Raw genomic sequence first — 12,791 nt, 5'->3', positions numbered from 1 at the left:
AGTAACATGTTTTTTGCCATTTTTTTCGTGTGAGTTTAATAAGATATTCTTTGGAAGTTTTTCGTAGATATAATGATATATTTGATTAAGATTTTTAACTAAATTATCTAAGTAAATCGGATTAGAACTTACGGTATATTGAACCGAGGGAATTGAAATAACCTGTATTGTTTGTAAAATACATGAGGGTATATTACATTAAATAACCCACGACTGAATGTATTTATTGTAACAGTATTATTATTATTATGAGTGAAACTCAGTTATTATGAAAATAAAAATAATTCTAACATTTGTCCGTTTTTGTGCGGTTATTAATTTTTAAAATACAGTCGGCCCCACTTAATCGGATATAGGATAAATGGGTACCCCGCTTAAACAGATAAAATCCTCCTGAACCAAAATTTCTCCCATAGAGGCAATATATTACGCTTCACACGTCAACTGTTAATACACATCAACCACTATACACATAATGTTTTTATTGAACGAAGCATTTGGAATTAATAAAAATGTGTTACTAGAAGGTTAAAATTAAAAAAAAACCATTTGAGAGTTGGTATTGGCCACCTACAAGTATTCAAGTTGCCTTCAATAGGTATATTTAATTATTTTATTTTTCTCTGTTAAATCAACAGAGAAAGCTAATTTTCCTAATGAAAAGTAAAAATCTGAGGTGTTGTGATCATTGTAATTAAATATATATAAAATTGATTTCCTGTATGTGTGTCTGTGTATGTTTTTTATTCAAATCTACAATTTTAGATCAATCGTCGTCAAATTTTGCGTATATATGCCAAACGGGACCCGCCTTGAACGAGAGGCTAATTTAAAAGTTCGTCAGAGCTGCGAAAATGTCCGAAATGAACAAAAACTGTCGGTCAACAATGATTTCGTAGGCTCAACAATCACTTTCGGAATGTTTAATTTGCTCACTGTGGTTCCCTAGCAATGTGTTTCAGACATGCATATTCATTTACAATGGTTTGTCACTTCTTTAATCCTACCAGTATTATATATAATAGTACATACATTCGTTTATAATGGTGTTTGAAACTTTTCCAATCCTCCCATATTAGTGTTCATCCTTCTCATCAGTTTTCAAAACCTTGGTTGAAAAAAAAAATTGCTTTATACGATGACAATCTCCTGGTCATGGGTTCAAGCATTGTTTGTTCTTGCATTTTTTATTTAAGGGGGGGGGGGGGAAATACCAACTTATTGATATAAACTCATCATATACAATCAAACACTTGGTTATAACGACATTAACGATTCCACACACAAAATGCTTTCATTATAACTGAGTATAACAAATTTTGTGATAGCACATTATCAAAACCTCTTAGAAAAAATTCATCAGATGCAATTGAATCATGTGCAAGAATTTTTCATTTCGTTATGATCAGGGTGACTATATTTTACAGAAAAAAAATGCTGGAAATCGGGAACGAGATATTGTCAAATCTCGCCAAAGATTTTATCAATTGTCGGCAAAATTGCCAATTTTACATACGAACAACTCTTGGCAAGAAATATCGGCAGAGAATCAAAAGTTTGTTTAACGGAAAAAAAGTTCAACATGACGAATATTTGAGATGGATATGTTTTGGATTTTTTTGGATGTTTTTTGTCATATTCATCATAATAGAATTTGTGAGTTATGCTCCATCGCCTATTTCAGAAAATATTGTGAATTAAATTAAGTTTCATTGAGAAACAGGACATTATACGGAAATAACTCACATCGCCATACATATAAACAAGTTGGAGTGCATATACATGTAATAGATATTTTTTTTTTCATTGTTAGGTATCAATAGATGTGATGAGTGTCAGTTCTAAAATACAGTTCAAATTCATGGAAAAACGTCTCAGAAACAAGAGCAAAAGTATTTAAAAAGTAGAAAATACAGGTTGTATAGCTAACAGGAGGTATGGCATTTTACTGACGAATCGTTGATTCTAGAGGTATACTTCCAATTATAAAAAGTTTTCAAATAACGAGATAAGATATGTCACGAAGATGATAACGAAGACTCAGATATGTCATTCATATTTCAAGAGGGTTGTAAGTTATTAAAATAAAATAAAAATATCTTTTATATGGTCCCCGTGTGGCCCAAAACCCAATTAGAAAGTTGTTGCCCTGTCTTTCTTGATGTCAACTGAAAAAAAAAAAATCCATGTTTCTAAGTGCAATTTTCAAAGAGATATTCGAATACGAAAAACGGATGAAATTTGGGAAAAAATAGCGTTAAATTAGAAATACAGTTTTACCCGCTTTCAACGCTGTTCTTTCCAAATTCCCTCAATTTTTTTGAATTCGAATATCTCAGTGAATGCACTTAGAAACGTGAAATGTTTTTTTTCGTTGCCATCAAGAGAGAGATAAAGCAACAACTTTCTAATTGGGTTTTGGGGCACATGGGGACTGCATAAAAAGGTTAGTTTTTTATTTTAATAAATATCCAACCACTTGAAACATGAATGACATATCTGAGTACTCCACGTTATTTCGAAACTTTTTCTAGTTGGAAGTATACCTGTAGGATCAACGGTTCACCAGTAAAATACCATAACCCCTTGTTTGCTATGCACCCTGTATACATTGGGTTTTCATTAACGTTAAAGCAAGGCTTACTAACATTATTCTCCATGGGAATTATCCGCGACCGCGAATTATTTATTTATACAATATTGTTGGTCCTGGGGCCTATACAAGAGGATGCGATTGATATTGAAAAAGGTATTGTTTGATATTGGACAAAAATCTAGTGATAGTGGGGATTCGACAATAAGCTTGGGAGTTTGTTCCATTCACCAATGGTATGAGGAAAGAAGCTGTATTTAAAGCAGTCAGTGGAAGCAAAAATAGGTTTTATTTTAAGGGAATGGTTGAGTCTTCGAGAGATGTAAGATGGTTTGGCTAAGACACCAGAGGTATCTATGTTGAATTGACCACGGATAATTTTGTATAATAATAATATTAATCGAGAAATGAGACGAAGAGTAGAGAGAGGGAGGAGATGAAGTTGATTTTGAGTTGAGTTTTTTGAGAAATTTTGAGTTCGTTTTTGAATTTGCCTATTGACGTTATAGCCAAGGTGTACCCGTTACGACTGAGCGTTCGACTGCATTTCAAATTCTTACCTCAATTTCAGCGACATCTCTTCAAAAAGCAACAAAATTTCGTGGTCTCTTGGATGCCATTATATATATAACCGACCTCGACTTGTAATTTGTTATGATTACAACCACCAGATACATATAAGTAAAAAAAAAAATCAATAAAAAATATTCTAAATTATAATTTTTTCAGAGGAAAAAAAATATCACCGGGTTTAGGGAAAGGAAATCGATTTAAAATTGTTAAAGCAACAACATAGGAATCCAAAAAACTAAGAAAGGAAAAAAGTCCTGGATACGAAGGTGAAAATGGGAAAAGCTCTCGGAGAGTTTGAGCTATGGGAAAAGTCGGAAATTGAAAGGAACGGGAGGAGATAAAAGAAAATGTAGAGAATAAAAAGAAAAAAAAAAACCTGAAAAAATGTAGAAAATACTTCATTCGCGTACATAGTTTGTGGCATACGACTTTTCTTCATGCCTGGCAGCTCTAAATCGAACACATATATATATTTTTTTGCTCAGCACTATTTCTTTTCGAGCTTTATCTCTCTCTATTCCCGCTTTGCAGCACTGGTAATACATATACTACGTATATGTGCCACGTTTTTCCGATACATAGACCTATTTCGGTCAGAAATATTTATATGCATGATTTCGGGTGCAAGGTACGAGAACGGGGGGAAAACTCATATATATATATATATATATCAGCTAACAATTTATATGTCACGATCCGTATATCAAACATGCTTCGAAGACCCTTCTTTGTACCCTATGACGTCACGTGCCATTTTCGGTATGCACAGTTATATATATATATATTTTTTGCTTGTTTTCGTGTAGAGAGTGGTACTGTCAGCTGAGCCTTGTGTGGATGGATAAAAGAAGGAGATTATCTGATGCATTAACGTATTAGTCAGAGTCGGAGGGAGATTAAGTTTGTTGGGCTTTTGGATTATGTGATGTGCTGTTTTTTTTTTTTGGTGGTTTTTGGGAAGAGGAAACAGGGTTCTGCTCTGCGATTTTTTTGTTATGAAATCCAGATTGATTTATCGGATAGAGATAGGGCTTCATAGATAATATATATAAACGCATTTAATACTTTCAGTAATTACAGAAATGAGGTCATATGTTCGTATTAAAAAAATGAAATCAAATTTACTATAAACTTCCTGCTGAACATGAATATCATCATACCGTGAAAAAATATTATTGGCTCTTGTTTCTGAGATATTACCATGTTAAAGCTAAAAAGTGCTCACGAGCGTTATTGTAAGGTGGAAATATGGTAAGCACCATAGAACAACCACATCAGGGATAATGGTCAACCTAGATGTTGGCTGGCTACTGTTGGACAAGAGGTGCTCCTTTATGTCCAGTTTAAGCATAATACAAAACGAAGTACGTGTCAGGACGCCAATAAATGAACTATTAGGGTGGATTCACACCTACAGGCACTCGCCGTGTCGAGTCTGACGCGACAAACATCCTTAAAACCCATACCGTAAAACCAATGAACGTATTCATATTCATTGCATCGTGACTGCGCAGGCGCAGACAGACATTTTCATGTTAAACAATGTTTGTCGTGTCTGACACGTTACGGTGAGCATATGCGGATGTGAATCTAACCTTACGCTGCAATGCATTCGCATATCGATGCATTTTCGTCATGTTTATATGTATTTGTAATGTGTGTATATGTATTTTCAATGAAATTTATATGTATTTGTAATGTGTTTACATGTATTTGTAATGTGTTTACATGTATTTGTAATGTGTTTACATGTATTTGTAATGTGTTTACATGTATTTGTAATGTGTTTACATGTATTTGTAATGTGTTTACATGTATTTGTAATGTGTTTACATGTATTTGTAATGTTTTACCGGTATGTATACTAACGTTGTGCCTCTATACTTATATTGATGAAGGTTCTATGTATTTGTGTTGTGCTTTTATGACTACTTATTTTATTTTCTGTATTTTCATGATGTGTTTCGGTGTATTGTGTTGCATTATTACAAGTTAAATTAGCACCTTATTATTGTTACGAAACATATAAATCAAACAAAAAAAAAATCCATCAAGGGATCCTATAGGATCCATACTGGTGGACACATCAATTTCATAAGGGTGCAGTCATTTTCAATAGTTGAATCAAGTATATAATTTACATGTATAATACATCCATTAAAATGAAAAATTAACGAGAAGAAAAAAGAATTATAAACACAGAAACAAAAAGGGGGAGAAGGGGAAGAAAACAGAATAATATCTATAAACACATAATTGGTTGTTATATAAATCATGATTTTGCACAAATATTGATATTCATTGATGAATCTGGTGGTGTATGCAATGAAATTCGTGTGTAATCATGATTAGCAATATATATATATATATATTTAATCTATAGCTCGAAAATTGCGTGTAGATACGGCTATATGTATTTGCACATTACACATATCTATACACTGAGATTTTCAAAACTGTCTTCGATGTTGTTTATGGTAAATAGGTAATTCTTGAGCCGTGTTTTAAACAAAGGAAGAGATATAGAACTGAGGACATTGTTTGGAAGATTGTTATAAAATTCTGGGATGAGATAAGTCAAATGGTTTTTCTCTACTGTTTTGTGTATTAGAGTAATTTGTAGGGTACTGTTGAACCTGGCTAATGATCTCGATATATTTAATGGTAGGCAAATCTGATTTTTTTTAAGAAGAATTATAGATTTATAAAAGAACAAATATCTCAGTGGAAGTATATTTAAATGATGAAAAAGTCCATGTATATAGGGGTGGTGTAATCGCCAGTAATACATCTAATTATTTTCTTTTATATTCGCACAATAGGGTGAATTGTACTAATGTAATTAATGACTGCTCCAGATAGCAAGGCCATACAATAAATGCGAGTGAAAAAACGAGTAGTAAAATGAAAGTAGGGAAGAAAGGTTTACTTCGTCTTTGATGTGATAAAATTTATAGACACGAATTTTTGACCAAATTTACTTCACGTGTGATTTACATTTAAAATTTTTGTCAATGCAGACACCGAGATATTTGATGGTGGATGTTTGCACTAACGGTGAACAGGTACAGTGTGAGTGGTAAATTTCCTGCACCTGTTTACCACCAATTTGCATACCAGTTTACCAGCAATTTGCTGCCAGCGGCCGAGTGTGCAGTGGTAAGATGTTCGTCTTCCACCACGCAGGTTGCATTGAAGGTCTATGGGTTCAAATCCGGGGGAAGAGCATCGAAAATAAGTTATTAGCTATCGAGCCTGGGGTGACTACCGATAGATGGCGTCTTCATTTCCCATCCGACTTCACTGGTTGACAAATTGGCGTAGGGCGGTATATGACCAGAGTTGATGTGCGGTAAAGTAGTAATTTGCGGTCAAAAGACATAAGTAATCACCCTGTATATTTAATTCAAAAAAAAAATTAAGTAGCAAACTTTGACGGAAGTTGCATTTTTTTTCTCGAAAACCATTTAAAAATTGATGAGAATGTTGTGTGTTATAGAAATGCAAATTTTTAAGATTTAAAAAAAAAACTACCACTGGAGCAAAATTATGAAAGAAAATTTAAGAGAAAATTTTTTGACCTGAACGATTATTTTTCTGAGATTTTTTTTTACCTCATAAAAGTCAAAATAACTTGTTCGAAAATGAGTTTTCGTGCCTCTATAACATAATTTTTCTTTAATATTTTGAATACTTTTTCTTCCTCATCATAAAATTCTGGTTTTTTTAAATATTTTTTCTTTATTCATTGTCATGCAAAATATTTTTCTGCTTTCCTTAATAGAGGAATCAGTGTTTTTTTCCCCTGTTTTTGGGAATTTTCATTTTAGGTACGTGACAATCAAGCATGATGGCGTTTTTTTCCGCTTCTACTTATAACATAAACCGGAAGATCAGGAAAGTCATGTTCAATTTTTTTTTTTCACAGTAAAGAAGGCATTTAAAATTTTCTTTCTTTTTTTGGGGGATTTTACGCAATTTTCGTTCTTATTAGTTATTTATTAATTTTTTGGACAATGCAAAAAAATATATCTAGGTTACGAATATTTTATAGAAATTTACTTCTTTTCATGACAATTATAGATCTCATTTTTTATGTAATTAAGAGTGCTCTCTTCCTTTGATATTTACACTTCTCCTTTGTAGATGATATTTATGCTCTTCTGTTAGATGTTATGATCTTATTTCGCTCCTATATTTTACATCATAATCATGCTAGTCTTTGCTTTCTGACTATGCTCCTCTTCACATGATGATTTAAGCATTTCTTCTTTTCAAACGATAACGTAGTTCTTCTTTTTGATAATATTATGCCCTTCTTTTCACAGGATAGCTTCGCCCTTCTTTTTAAATGATAATTTTTCTCTTTTTTTGAAGTAAAATTGGGTCTTTTTTTGAGTGACGCAATTATGCTTTTCTTTTCTGAATGATAATTACTGTCTTTTTTGAATGATAATTATTGTATTTTTGAATAATAGTTATTGTCTTTTTTGAATGATAATTGTCTTCTTTGAATGATAATTGTCTTTTTTGAATCATAATTATTGTCTTTTTTGAATGATAATTATTGTCTTTTTTGAATGATAATTTATTGTCTTTTTTGAATGATAATTATTGTCTTTTTTGAATGATAATTATTGTCTTTTTTGAATGATAATTATTGTCTTTTTTGAATGATAATTATTGTCTTTTTTGTATGATAATTACTGTCTTTTTTAAATGATAATTATAGCCAATGATAATTGGGGATTCTTTTTTTAATGAAATTTATTTCATCAATGAAACAATATGTTACCATTGACATTCCTCACAATACTGTGGCCAGATTTTTTAAAGGCCACTTCTATAGTGAATTTATATCGTGAAGGTATTTTTATAACAAATGTTACTGATATATTTTTAAGAAAAACATGTTAATATAGAATGGGTATTTAAAGAATCAAATGCAAGAATATGAATAAGAACATTTACAAAAACGTAAATTATAGTTAATTCTTAAACATTTATTTTTTAGCTTAATACTACAAATTTACAATTAACTACAGTTCTGAAGAAGTTTCATTCTCTTGTATATAGTTTCACCAATCTAAATACATTTTATACGTTCGATGAAAATTAATACACTTTCTCATGATTATTTAAAACTATTCATTATAATAAATACGTGTATTGATTGATGAACACGATTTTCATATCGATATAGTAGAATTCAAATTCAGAATCATTCACTGTTTGGGTAAATAGTCTGTCATCAAAAAAATGGTTTCGATATGTTACAAGGTGTCGTAGAAATGCATATGGTATCACCAACCTAATTCAAATTCGTGTATTTCTCACACAATTAAAGTTCGTTTGAAATTCGTATACCTAGCATATAAAGCATCATGTAAACGTCATCCACGCCCATGTTGATACTCGCTTCCCCAGAACTTCATACCTCTACACTTGATACTTTAACTAGCTAATATTCGGAACTCATACCGTGGAATCTTTAACATCTAACTCAGCACAGGGATGCCTTTATTCATTACACCAAGGGCATACTCCCGTTTTTGCGAGGGTATTCTCCGTATCAGCTTCAGAGAGAGAAGAAGAGATGATGCCATGTCGGTTCTAAAGCTAATATAATTTATACGACTCGATAATATGTATTTATTGAATGATGAGTGAAATTTTCGTATCAATATAAGAGAATTCAAATTCAGAATCAATCAGTGTTCAAGTAAATAGCTTGAATCATCAAATAACAGCTTCGACATGTTACAAGGTGTCGCAGAAATATGTATGGCATCGACAACCTAATTCAAATTCGTGTATTTCTCTCATAATTCAAGTTCGTTTGAAATTCGTATACCTAGCATATGAGGCATCGTGTAAACGTCATCCATACCCCATGTTGAAACTCACTCTCACAGAACCTTACAACCCTACACTTGAGACTTTAACGAGCTAATCTTCGGCACTCGTACTGTGGAATCCTTAACATCTAACTCAGTACAGGGATGCCTTTATTCATTACACCGAGGACATACTCTCGTATTTGCGAGGATACTCTCCATAGCAGCTCCAGAGACAGAGAGAGAGATAGAGAAGAGGAGACGATGCCACACCGGTTAACAAGTTTAATTCTAAAGCCGATATAATTTACGACTTGCTTAAACGTTTCAGTTTGAGATTAAAGAGGTGGGAGAGTAAGAGTAAAATTTCTCATTGGAAAGGGGGATAGAGAATGAGAATTTGAAAAGGGAGAGAGGATTTTGAATTTAAAATTGCTTTTCCGGTCTCTCTCTCTCTTTCTCCCACAGACCATTTCTTGCAATACGATGACGGTGGCTTTAAATAGTAATTCGGAATGTCATTCCAATTACCAAAGATCCACTGAGGTGTAGTGGAAATAGTTAACTCGGCAATTGCCAACAAGGAATTTCGTACCATCAATTATTTGAAATTAACATTTAAATTAGGTTTTCCCAAGTCATTTTGACAAGTTCAAGCACTGTGGAATAATTTATTTCTTCATCCGTGTGAGAGAGGTACACAGCACTTTACATGTGCAAGTAACGGCGTGGGATTTAACATCATCTCTAAAATGAGTGTTTTATTAGAAGTTTAGCGAGCCTGTTTATGTGGAACGGAAACAATTTCCGGCTTTTCATTTTCTGTAAGTGTCTGGCATTACTTTTTGGTGTGGGAAAAAGGAAATTTTCCCATCGTTATTGGAACTCGTTGGTAGTTAATGACACTAGGGGGGGAGGAGAGCGTAATTGAGGTAAAAATACCAGCGCGTGTTGCTAATAGCGAATTTTTCTTCTCAATTTCTCCCACAGCAATGTTGTCGAGTTTGGAATTGATATGTTATTATGGCTGCTAAAGTTTCACGCCGAAGGCATATTGTGTGATTGGAATGAAAGAAGCTCTTGAATGATCTTTCCGGGTGATTAAATTCTTAGCCCTTGTTATTTTTTAAGTACATTTCATTGACTTATAGAGGGTGATTACTTAATTCCCCCTTGCCGCTATTTACGTGCGAACCTTTGGTCCTAGAAGCGTACTTTCAATTAGAAAAATTTCCCAAACAACGTGTAGAACTTGGGTATTTATATACGTACGTGGTATTTTATATACGTACATTCATGTTGCAAGGTATTGTGTAGTTATTGAAGTAAAAAAATTGACTTCTTATACGGACACCCTGCCTTCGATAACCCAATTAGAAAGTTGTTGCCCAGTCTCTCTTCAGGCCAAAAAATAAATTCCATGTTTCTAAGTGTAATATTTGCTTTTGAATTGAAAGATTGGGAAATAACAGCAAAAACTGATGCAAAATGCACCCTCCCACATTCATACTCTTTTTTCCAATTTTCTGTTTTTTTTTAAATTCAAATATCTCAGTCAATTTTGAACTTGAAAACGTGGAATTTTTTTTCTTTGTTGGTCCCAGGAGAGGCAGGCTAACAACTTTGTTATTGGGTTCTTGAACACGGTGCCCGTATGAAATGTTACTTTTTGTACTTCAATAACTATACAACCCCTTACAACATGAATGACGCATCTGAGTTCCTTACATTATTTGTATAATAATTTATTGTTTTTTTTAATTATTTTTATTTTTATTTTCATTATTTTTCTAATTGGAAGTATGTCTCCGGGCTCAATGGTTAGCTAGTAAAATGCGGCAAGGGGAAATTAAGTAATCACCCTATGTATGATATGTAAATTTCGGATGTCCATTGAACTCGTAGACCAGTGTCTCTAGGTGGATGGCAGCACTGAAAAATGCTGACACAATACTACATACGCACTCACACTACCAGCACAACTCAATCGGAAGCAAATTGCCTATGGCGATAGACCGAAGTCGGCTGGCTCGGTTTAAAAAAAAAGAAAGTGTTTCTAGATGACGGATAATTAGTCTGGGAAAACTTTTTATAACTGATAACTTCGGATAATAGGAATTTATAAAATACTGTATATTCAAACATTACATCCGCTAGCCACGGCACAATTTCATATAAAAAATTAATATAAAAAAACATGTTCTTCACGGGAAGTATGATAAACAGAGCCCAGAAGTTGAGGAAAAATGCTATGTGTGAATGCCTTTTTTCTGAATATTTTTAAATCTTTTTGTAAAAGAGTTTTTTTTTAGTTTTTTCTGTTTATAGACGCCTATTTTGACATTGTTTTACGTTTATCAGGGAACTCTAAAACTATATTCTGTGCATAACTTAGATATTTCAGGGATTGAAAACTTCAAAACTATTGCTGTTTTTTTTTAAATTTCAATTTTTAGTATTCATTCTTATCGGAAAGGCCCCTCTCTCACTTTCTTCCCAACTCCATTTAAACGCATATGGGCATAAGTGCCTGAGAGATAGACATCTGATGAAATTTGTTAGGCATAGAAGTGACAAAGACGTTTCATCTCAGCTGGTACATGGTTTACAGACAGCATAGTTTATGTAAGAGTTTGTGTATTCGATTCTAAATCTGGTTCGCATTCGATTCTAAATCTGGTTCGTATTCGATTCTAAATTTACTTTGCATTCGATTGTAAAAATGCAATTGAATTTACATTCGATTGTAAAAATGCAATTGAATTTACATTCGATTGTAAAAATGCAATTGAATTTACTTTCGATTGTAAAAATGCAATTGAATTTACATTCGATTCCAAACGTTCAACCTATAATCGATTTATATTTGACACCAAAGACTTAATTCGATTTATATTTGACACCAAAGACTTAATTCGATTTATATTTGACACCAAAGACTCAATTCGATTTATATTTGGCACACAAATATTTAATTCGATTTATATTTGGCACACAAATATTTAATTCGATTCTAAATTCGATTTTTCAATGCTATATTCGATAGTTAACTTAATTTATATTCAATTCTTAATTCGATTTATATTCAATTCTTAATTCGATTTATATTCTATTCTTAATTCAATTTATATTCTATTCTTAATTCGATTTATATTCTATTCTTAATTCGATTTATATTCTATTCTTAATTCGATTTATATTCTATTCTTAATTCGATTTCAGTTCAATTTTATATTCGATTATAAATTCAATGTACATTCGATTATAAATTCAATGTACATTCGATTATAAATTCAATGTACATTCGATTATAAATTCAATGTACATTCGATTATAAATTCAATGTACATTCGATTATAAATTCAATGTACATTCGATTATAAATTCAATGTACATTCGATTATAAATTCAATGTACATTCGATTATAAATTCAATGTACATTCGATTATAAATTCAATGTACATTCGATTATAAATTCGATATATGTATATTGAATTCTAAATTCGATATATGTATATTGAATTCTAAATTCGATATATGTATATTGAATTCTAAATTCGATATATGTATATTGAATTCTAAATTCGATTTATATTTGTTTATAGCAATTCAATTCAATTCTAAATTCCATTGTGAAAATCCAATTCCAATGATGCTCAAAAACAACGTTGAGAAAATATTCACTTTAATCACTTAAATGTTTCTATTCTTTCTATGGTTAAGAAACAATATCTTATTTTAAGGGAAAAAGTAACAAAATTCAAAATAATCGTGAATGTGAAAAATA

General features: G+C 32.0%; 1 protein-coding gene across 2 annotated transcripts in view; it reads right to left on the bottom strand.

Moving 5' to 3' along the window:
• Positions 1-12,791, bottom strand: part of LOC149063911 (protein sax-3-like) — a 157,530-nt gene that overhangs the window by 106,583 nt on the left and 38,156 nt on the right. The window lies entirely within an intron of this gene.

Source organism: Pholcus phalangioides, unplaced genomic scaffold (assembly GCF_987345545.1).
Source record: "Pholcus phalangioides strain wild (caught in Gottingen) unplaced genomic scaffold, Ppha-v1.0 ptg000042l_1, whole genome shotgun sequence".
Lineage (NCBI taxonomy): Eukaryota > Metazoa > Arthropoda > Arachnida > Araneae > Pholcidae > Pholcus > Pholcus phalangioides.
Note: the sequence above shows the minus strand (reverse complement) of the source record. Positions and strands in the feature narration are given on the sequence as shown.